Below are 9,924 nucleotides of genomic sequence, written 5' to 3' on the forward strand. Positions count from 1 at the left end.
GACAAAGAAGAAGGACTTGGAGGCTATACCCGGGAAATCCCATGGCATCGTCATAAATATGAGAGGCATAGACCTGGATAATGAGAGAAACCAGCTGGGAGCTGAATTCTGAAGGAAACTTGGTCACGATGCACCCAACCCAGGAGAGAAGCCTGTGTACAACCTCCGAGGTGGGAAGGTGGAGGCGGGAGAAGACGCAGGAAGCAAAGCTGGATGCAAGGCATCCTGAACCGAAACAAGAGAAGGGAGGTGGCGTAACTGTAAGCAGGTCGAGGCGGACCTGGTATTTCATGAACAACCCCAAAACCAATTTTGGAAAAGTATCACGGAACAAGCTGATCAAATAAAGATAGGAAGAAAGAGAAGACAGACAGAAACCCCACTGACGCTATCCTCAAAGAGTCCAGGTAAAGGGAGACCCGGGAAGAGGACCAGAGATAATAACTGGAACGTGCATACTCATCCCAGTCAAGATCAAGTATTGAGAAGATCTGCAAAGAGTGAGAATTATTACTGGCATGCTAATACTCGTCCTAGTCAAGATCAAGTATTAAGCTTGTCTGGAGAGAGTCTGGAGAGAGTGACAATCATAACAGGAACACTCCTACTTGTCACAGTCAGAATCAGAGAAGAGTAAGAATCACAAGTGGAATGCTTCTACTCATCCTAGACTAACACAAAGGTCAAGAGTATATGAAGAGAGTAACAATTATAAATGGGACATGCAAACTCGCACTAATCAAGATAAAGAAAATACATTGAAAAAAGGATACATCTTGAGTCAATAAAAAGAGCAAGATAGCAATATATAAAGAAGTGGAAGAAAAGGGGGTAAAGCCTAATAAAGTGAATGGAGAGTAAAAAGGAAAGAAGCAGTAAAAAAGGAAAAGACTGTTGAGATCCTGAAGAATCCAATATCTGAACGGTATGATCTGATAAGATCAGCTGCCATGAACTGAGGATATGCTGTTGAATTGAAAGTGGTGGAAGACCGCCTTAAAGGAGAAGGGAGGCATCCCCCGTGCTTTAGTTGTTACAATAGTTGTAGGTTCAGTATAGGTTAGTTTGGACAGTGGACCGAACTTGGGTTGGACTCTGACTGATGAGCACAATTAGTTTTGTTAGGTAGGCAACACCCATGATTTGGGGAAAGCTAGTAGTTTTCCCCTTTCATTTAATAAATTACGTGAGATGGAAAACCATAGTCCATGTTCTTGTTCTGACCCGCAACTGTACCTTTAATATTGCTCAATTGAGAGGGTTTGTTAACAGATTGGGTTCTACAACAACGTTGTGCCTTAGGCAAAGAACTCTGTCTCAACACATTTGCAATTTCTGTTTATCTGCATTATTCCAGAAAGGTCACAGAGCACATCATTTTTTATTTTTTTATTTTATCGGTTTATCACAAACCTTTAAAATATTACAGACAATACACATACCAAAACAGTTTTGTCGTGTACACACTACTAAGAAGCCCCTCCGTCTGATTTTTATGACCCAATCACTACCTTCATTGCCCGTCAACTAAAGGCAAGCTTAAACAATTATCTATTATCATTAAAGCGGGTCAGTGGCAGTAACAGTTTCATGTCAGAGCCCTGAAACATGTAGGCCCACCAGTCGTCTACATAGAGTGAGGGGTGATTTAGTCTCCAAGGTCTGAGGTGGATTGTTCTTTCTGATCAGAGCTTAGTGCAAAATAGCACTAAATGCTTAAAGGCATGGTCTAGTAAAATTTTTTACTGTCCCTACGGGTCGGCCATGGTTTTTTAAGCCTAAGTGGCTCGATTTTAGAAAACTTTCCTATGGACCTTACCCGAGTTTTCGTCCATTAAACGCACGCGAAAACAGGCACCAGGGAGCCGCCATTTTGTGATAATCCTATCACTTGCCGCATCGCCCTGGCTGACCTGCTTCTGCGGCACTAAATCAATTCCCCCGCCCCTGAGCCTGACATTATCCAAACATTCATATTCTCCGCCTCTCTCCGTGACGTTACTGTGCTGCGTAGGCAAACGCGCCCAGTCATCTTCTATGCTACTCCACACAGAACCCGGAAACCAACACATACCATCTCACAACACAGCGCGCCACAATTCGGAATATGAAACTGTACTTTAAAATCAAACAGCAACATGGTACATTTGGTAAAGTACATTTATTTGACATTAAATGTTTAGAGAATATTCAGCAATTGCCATATGAACTCCGAAAGCCATTTATTTTCTTTTATCTGTATCCGCCATGGTACACAGGGTGTTGCTTTTCATTAAAAGAAGTACTGTGGAAGCACGGTGAACCGCAAGGCTGTTCCATCAACTAGGCACTAGTCCATCGTAAAGGTTGATATGTTGCTTCTAGCCACTAGTACAGCATAAGGGCATGTGGGCCCTTGGCGATCGTCCCATAAAATTGTCAGTGTGCTCCAGTTCACACGAAGCTGCAGGTGTCTACTGTAAAAGCCATCTGCTGGTGTCTCAAACCGATGGCAGTAGCAGAAGGGGAGCAAATACTTGTTATGAAAACAAAAAAATTGTAATTAGTCTCGCCAGTCGATCTTCATTAATATTACTCATTTTATTTATTACAGCCAATCAGAAACTATTTGCTTGCAAGGATAGTTCAATGGAGTATGTTCGGCTCTAAAATCAATGCGAAAAGTAACGAAATAAATCGAGGCCAAGACACAATGATAAACGACAGTTAGTCTACATGCGTGAGGAATGATATGATATATGATATGGCATTTGTAACGCGCCTATACTCAAGTGTTTCAAGGCGCAACGAGGCAGGTGGGGAACAAGGGCAGACAGACAACGATCCTACTAGGCCAGGTGTCTTTCTGATCGCGCATGGGGAAGAGGGAAGGGGGGGTAAAAGTGCTGTACATGGTTAGTTGAATACAAATTAAATAATAGGGCCAGCTGGTGGCAAGTGCAAGGTAAATGCCGGGAGAAGGGGCTGAAGGATACAGAGACAGTCCCGTAGTGCAGGTAGGCAGTGCAGGGAAGAGTGGCTGGGCCAAGGACCGAGATCGGTGAGACCAGTGGACCTGCATGCCCATGTGCCCACTACGAACACGTTTTCCTTGCTTTTCCTAGCTCTTCATTCATTCATTTATTCATGCATCCATTCATTAAATCTTCATTCCGGTATAAAAGCGTGTAAAGATTTACTTACATTATATTTGAAATTTCCATTGTGTCTCTTCGTAATGCAGTCTGTAAAACGGACCGTGCTCTTGACAACGATTTTTCGTATACTGAACTAAAATGAAACTCGGTCTAGTTTCTGAAATTTCTGCCTTATCGTCTTACGTTATTGCGCACCCCCTTCAAATGTAGTTCTTTCGGCATGGTCCCTGTCTCAAGGTAAAAAAACAATAGACCCTTATACTTCCAGTGCGACTTGTGGGCCTCATCTGGGCGCGAGCTGAAAATCAAAGCCGCTGTCCTTCGCATTCTTTATTTGCAACATCACGTAGTATAGGCATCTGTGAGAACTTGAAGTTTAGAATCCCTCTATGTAGTGGACCTCAATGTGCAAATGCGAACTGGCTTCTCTCCCAAATGCCACGGCCCGCTTGGCGCGTTCTAAGTGCCCCAATTTTGTCCCAGTTGTCTGCGAGCTTTGCAGCCCAAATTGAGACATTTAATTTTTGGCGGAAGGTCAGGGAAAGTATAAAGTACCACAGGAGTTGAGTAAAAAGTGAGATTTATTGTTTGTTTGTTTTATTATTTGCAGTACGCAAGCCTCCCCTCCGTTAACAGTGCGCAACAGTGCGCAGCATTTACATTTACATGAGATGAGACATGAGAAAAATATATACATACACATATATGAGGTGAATATAGAGAATTCAAAGATGACACCCAGCTTGTTCGCCACCCATGATGGTGAAGGTAGGGGTTAGGGTTACAGGTACACTGTACAATAACATTTATTTACAAAAAGACAAATCGTATTGCAATTATTTAAACCGGGATTTGTACTTCACAACCAGCTGTGCTTCGGGTTGGCATGGCACAGTCGCAATGTTCGGTGGCAATGGATCACTGCTCTGCACAGAAACGTCCAAAATTCCATATCTGTGCTTCTCTAACACAGCAACAATAAGGCCTTTCACAAAGTCGAACTGCATTTCATCATAGACTGGTTTGATCACCCATTGCTTACTTCGTTTTGAAAACACCTTGGTGTAGCGAGGCATCCTTACTTTACCCCTAGTCCTAGATTGTTCACGTCCGACATTGCTGTTATGGGCCAAGACCGCTAGTAGAGTGCGATGTTTCATGCCCCGAAAGCTAAAATGCAAGCGCTTTGGCCTGTACTTTAGGCACATATTGTGGAACGCCTCCAAATCTCCTGTGTGACAGAATTCTGTCAGTCCTCTCAAATCTCTTGATAGAGTTTTGTCGAAAACAATCTTCTCAATGGCTTTGTGTGTCGGTGAAGATGGAATCAACCACTTCTTCTTCCGTGCCTCCTCTGGGGACAAAGGGCCATGTTCACATTGGTGGAAATGTTGATTTGCTGTCCAGCGGTGAACGTTGGTACAGTGGTGCATCAGTGACCGCCATTTTTCAAGTAGTATTTCCACTGACCCTTCACAAGTTTTTGAGCTCCACCAAAGATGGTTGGTGATAGAATGGGACCACTGCAAAATACTTTCAAAACCTTTTATTTTCCTGCAGCCGAGATTTTCTTACTGATTGATTTAGCAAGATGCCATACGTCAAATTGATGATTAATATGTGGGAACTGCTCTCTCATTGTCTTGGCAATTGAAACGTGTCTGTCCGTGGCTATGAGGTCGATGTGCATTCCCCTTGATTGTAGATATTCCACTGATTTTATAAATCCTAGTTTCTCCATGGCCACTGACGATGTACATTGTGTTACCTGCACGACCACCGAACTCAGAATTTTCTTACTATCCATGTCCTGAAAGTGGTAGGTGCAGTACTTGGCAGAAAATCCAGGGCTGTCGCACTGTCCATCGCCGGCTAGCCTGAATCGTTTGCCTTCGAATGTACTTGCTAGAGACAATTGTTCAATTTTCCAAGCATCACTAATGGCCGGAAACAGATAATCACGTTGGTATATGTAGTACAGCGCTTTAGAAATGAAATGGAGTCCCACAAACTGAAAGAAAGCCTCTAACTTTCTAAAACTGGAGCCACTAAAAAGTGATGCAGCTGCACACAGTAGATTGCCTGCTGGCAGTTTCCCCAGCATCGGTTGTGCAGACCATGAGAACCTATGATTTAATCTACAGGCGGCATTTATTTTGACGAGTCACATTAATCAATGGCTTCCCACATACTTTCCCTCTAGTGGAATGCACACATTTTAGCATACTTATAATTTCCATCAAACAACTGTCGAATTCAATGTATTTGCTCTCTTTCATTAGACTGTCTTCCTGCGTCAACGTTGTTTCGGCCTGTGACGTTGTGGAGATTTCAACACATTGGAAAGTAATATCACTGATATCAAGTTCTGATGCGTCTATGGATGCTGCGGCTGGTTCATTCTCTGTCATTTTGACATCTATTACTTCAACATTGATGGGAGAACACAACAATGTCGACAGGTTTTTGGATGGCAAATTTTTGGCGGGTGTAGATTGTGTGAATTGATCTGCAACTACTTCAGAGCTATCTTCAATACATTCAATAACATCTTCTTGTGGTGGTGCGGTCGCACTGTAGCTATGGTCCAATGCAACTTTGCTGTAGTCTCCAAACACAGTTAATTCATGTTCTGGCCATTGGACATGAGCATCTCGAGCCTGAACACGCCTCGCCTCAATTAATAGTTCCTCCATAGTGTACATGGTCTGGCAAGCAACATCTCTCATTCGCTTCACTGTCTGTGTATGTATAGTTCTGACACCCACGGGTAACTGGAGGAGAGATTGGAAAAAGCATGTTCAGTTTAAACACAAGATAAAGTGTAGTCCAATTGACTGGAAAAAAACATAAAATAGTCCCCAGCACAAACTTTTTTTTTAAAGTTATGAACTGTTTGTAACTAACCTTTTTTGTTTTTTTTTCTTTGCAACTTTTTTGACTCGACCTTCAACCTCTGCACGCTGTAGCTCCGATTCGTTTTCGCATGTCCTCCCTTCCTCTTGCGCTGTAATGACTATATTTTCTGTATCCGCATAGACAGCACGGAATGAGGCTCCATCGTCTCCCTGAAACATAGTACTTTCATTACTATGTATCAAAATATTGTTAGCATAAAACACACGTGAGGACGAACACACGGGTACATCTCAATAGCCAAACACGATTTAAACATTGTGTGCAACAATCAAACGAGTATTCGACCAGTGATGATCTATTTCGATGGAGCAGTCAGTATCCATACCTCTGGCTCTGCATGGACTGCCATGAATGGTTGTATTGGAGAGGAGGCATCCGCATCTCCCTGAAACACAGTACTTGCATTAGTATGCTTTTCAATATTGGAAACATAACACACACTTGGGGTCGACGGCACAGGTACATATAAAGAGATAACCACAAATGATGCATTGTCTAAAAGAATCAAGGAAAATCTAAATAGGATCACATTTCATCGACTTATTTCTCTAATTTATTTACATCTGCATCATCTTAATTGGATGTTTTGATTGTAGTGGAAGCTTCGTTGTCTCCCTGAAACACAGCACTTGTGTTAATAGGGAAGAAAGTATAGCAAATGGAATCACGTTATATGATCACGCATGATGGAGCTGTCAGTATCCATACCTCATGCTGCTGAAGAATATCTATGGATGTTGCAAATGTAGTGCGCACTTTCGAAAGCTGTGAAGCCGATTCGTATACGCATGGTCCCGCTTCCACTTCCCCTGGAATTACTTGAATGTCAGGCTCTGCATCAAGTGCAGGGGTTGACGCTCCATCAACTGCCTGAAACATAGTACTTGAATTAGTGAGGATTACAATAGTGAAAACATAACACACACCTGGGGTCGACAGCACAGGTACATATCAACGGCTAACCACGAATGAAACATTGTGTAGAACAATCAAACGACAAGAATTCCAGCTCTGATGATGACGCCCGATGGAACGGTCAGTGTCCATACCTCCTGCTGGTGAAGAACATCTAGAAATGTTGTAGATGTGGCGGACGTTTCAGCATCTCCCTGTAAGACAGTACTTGCATTAGTATGGATAACACTAATTATAACTGAAAACACACACCAGTGGACGATAACTAAGGTGTATATCAATTGGAAAGCACTAACCAAACATTCGGTAAAATAATTACACGATAGAATAAAACTATTACTTGACATGCATAAAACAAGTCTGTAGCGGATTAGCCTATTAAGATTACCTGATACGCGCTAGAAGTGGTTGATAACTGCGACCACGTCAAGGATGTAGAATGTTCTTGCTTCAGATTCAAGGGATAGTCAAGAAGTTGTAAAGGTAAATTAATGATTGATAATGAAATGCCAATATTAAAAATAGCCATGTAAGGCGACAGAATACTTGAAAAATGCTCAATACAGCACAGTTCCCTGTTCCCATATATATACATTGCGTTTGTGGGTTATGAAATCAAAAAAGAATATATTGATAAATATCATTATTCAAAAAACTATACACTCATATCAATATCGAAATTATTACAAGGGATAGAACACCTACAATATCAATTAATCCATTCGGCTACCTACACACTACCGCAAGGCCTAAAGCTAAATCCGGACACTTGACTGACCGGTGGCGGAATGTGGACGAATAGAGTGGGAATAGAGTTTGAGCAATTTCCGTGTCGTTCGCCGTTTATTCTTCTTTGTTACCCAAGATGTTGTGTACATGTCCAAGGAAAAGTGCCAGCTGCAGATGCGGTATCGATCACCCCTCTTGTCCTGTAAGACTTGTTGGACTCTACTTTCCAGCTCATCCAGTGGATATCCGCAATGTCTGACCCATTCTCTTATTCGATCAACAGTTTTCGGGAATAGATTCATTTTAGTGTCTTCAGATTTCGCATGGGTCTTCGAAGGGCAACCGCTAATCGAACAGGCAGGCATTGTTGATAAATCTGAAAAGTAAATATCGACATTATTATACAATCTTCAAGAATAAAGATTTGATACAAAAGTAAATGAATCATACAATGATCAATGCAAGGTTTGTTTTGGTCGCAGGAACTATACCAGTTCATTATGTGCGGCTTAGTATTTGCATAAATTGCAGAAATGTATAAATGATGTGACTAAAATCTGAACATGTGACTTGTCCCTTGGATATTCTGTCTTGCACGAGAAGGAAACATGCTTACATTATAGACTGGACCCCCGAAGGATGCAATTCGATGACAATAGACACAGATGAAAATAAATAGATCTATTGATAGCATAGCAATGGAAACTCAAGTCAATAGCAATGAGACCAATGAACATAGCACTATTATGTACTCTACTCGCAAATAGATAGAAATTTAAAAATCTGCGAAATAGGACTAGGATACATGGCCTTACCTTGACCAACAAACAGTTGGATTCAGCAAGCAGAGCAGTACGTTGCAGGAGAATAGGTGGTTGGCCACAGGTAGCAACTGATGGGTTTGCTCTAAGCGGTCACAGAAGTTCACGGATAGCACGACGACTAGCAGATTAGTGTAGATCTCAGTGGTTGCCAGGTAGCACGTTCAGGAGTTGACTTGCAAAGCACAAAGTGGTTTATAAAGTATTAGAAACAGGGGTGTCTTTGTGAATGAATGACGTATGTATGTCGTGGTCTTAGGGAGGCGGCCTGCTTGAACGGGAGGCCTGGCTGGAGACACGGGGTCTGAGGAGGCCATGTGAGCAATGGCCCCTTGGCATGGGATACCTTTTGAAGTGTACATGCAGTTTGGCACCTTGGCCTTTCGCGCCCCTGACAGCGCGCATCCCCGGGGGCGAACCGCCTTTGATAGAGCGGGTGGGATGGATGGGCCTGGGGCGTGTAGGTAAGGCACAGGAAGACTGCTGAATGGAGACACACTTATGTGGATTGCAGGGGGGCGGCCTGCTTCAAGGGGAGGCCTGGCTGGAGACACGGGGTCTGAGGAGGCCATGTGAGCAATGGCCCCTTGGCATGGGATACCTTTTGAAGTGTACATGCAGTTTGGCACCTTGGCCTTTCGCGCCCCTGACAGCCCCCCATACAAGCGCTCATCCACTGGCGCAAACCGCCTTTGATAGTATATCGTTGCTTATCAATAACAAATGCCACATACCGGAGATTCTTGTGAGCACAGACCCACACTTCAACCGGTGTATTATAGTGGTCAAGACCCTAAGGCCTGTATAATCCAATGATAATTGTTAGTATAGATATATGTGTGACTTTTATAGAGACATAACCTACTGAAAGACTTTGAACAAGTGTTTAGTGCATGCATTATCGAGAATATGTTATGTTAGCTTAGATAGATAGTGACCACCCTGCTTCACAGCGACCAGACCTTCACCCATTTGGAGGACAGATGTCTGACGTCCATCCTTGAATGGAGACACACTGGATTCATTTAAAAAAATCGAAACAACCGTTGTTAAAATATATGTGGTGTTTTATTTTGTATCTTATTTTCATGGCACAAAAATACAAGACTTTAAAGATTATACAGGTCAGGTTGCAGCACAGCGAGAGAAAATCCCCTGTACTGACCGCTGTCACTCGGGAACGTTTCTCTAATGGCACGAACGGCACAGGTGGGTATCACTCTTCGAACGCGGTGTCCAAGCCTCCCGTGGAGCCACCATGTAAAGGAACGATAGGCCACCAGCCTGTACCACCTGTGAAAAGGAATGAAACAAACTGTTTTTAAATGACCAAGATAAGTTTAATAAACGTTTGTTGTCAATGAAAATTCTTGTAACTAATGGCATTCTGCACGGACAAATGC

This window comes from Ambystoma mexicanum, chromosome 11 (genome assembly GCF_040938575.1).
Source record: "Ambystoma mexicanum isolate Mex_15411 chromosome 11, UKY_AmexF1_1, whole genome shotgun sequence".
NCBI lineage: Eukaryota > Metazoa > Chordata > Amphibia > Caudata > Ambystomatidae > Ambystoma > Ambystoma mexicanum.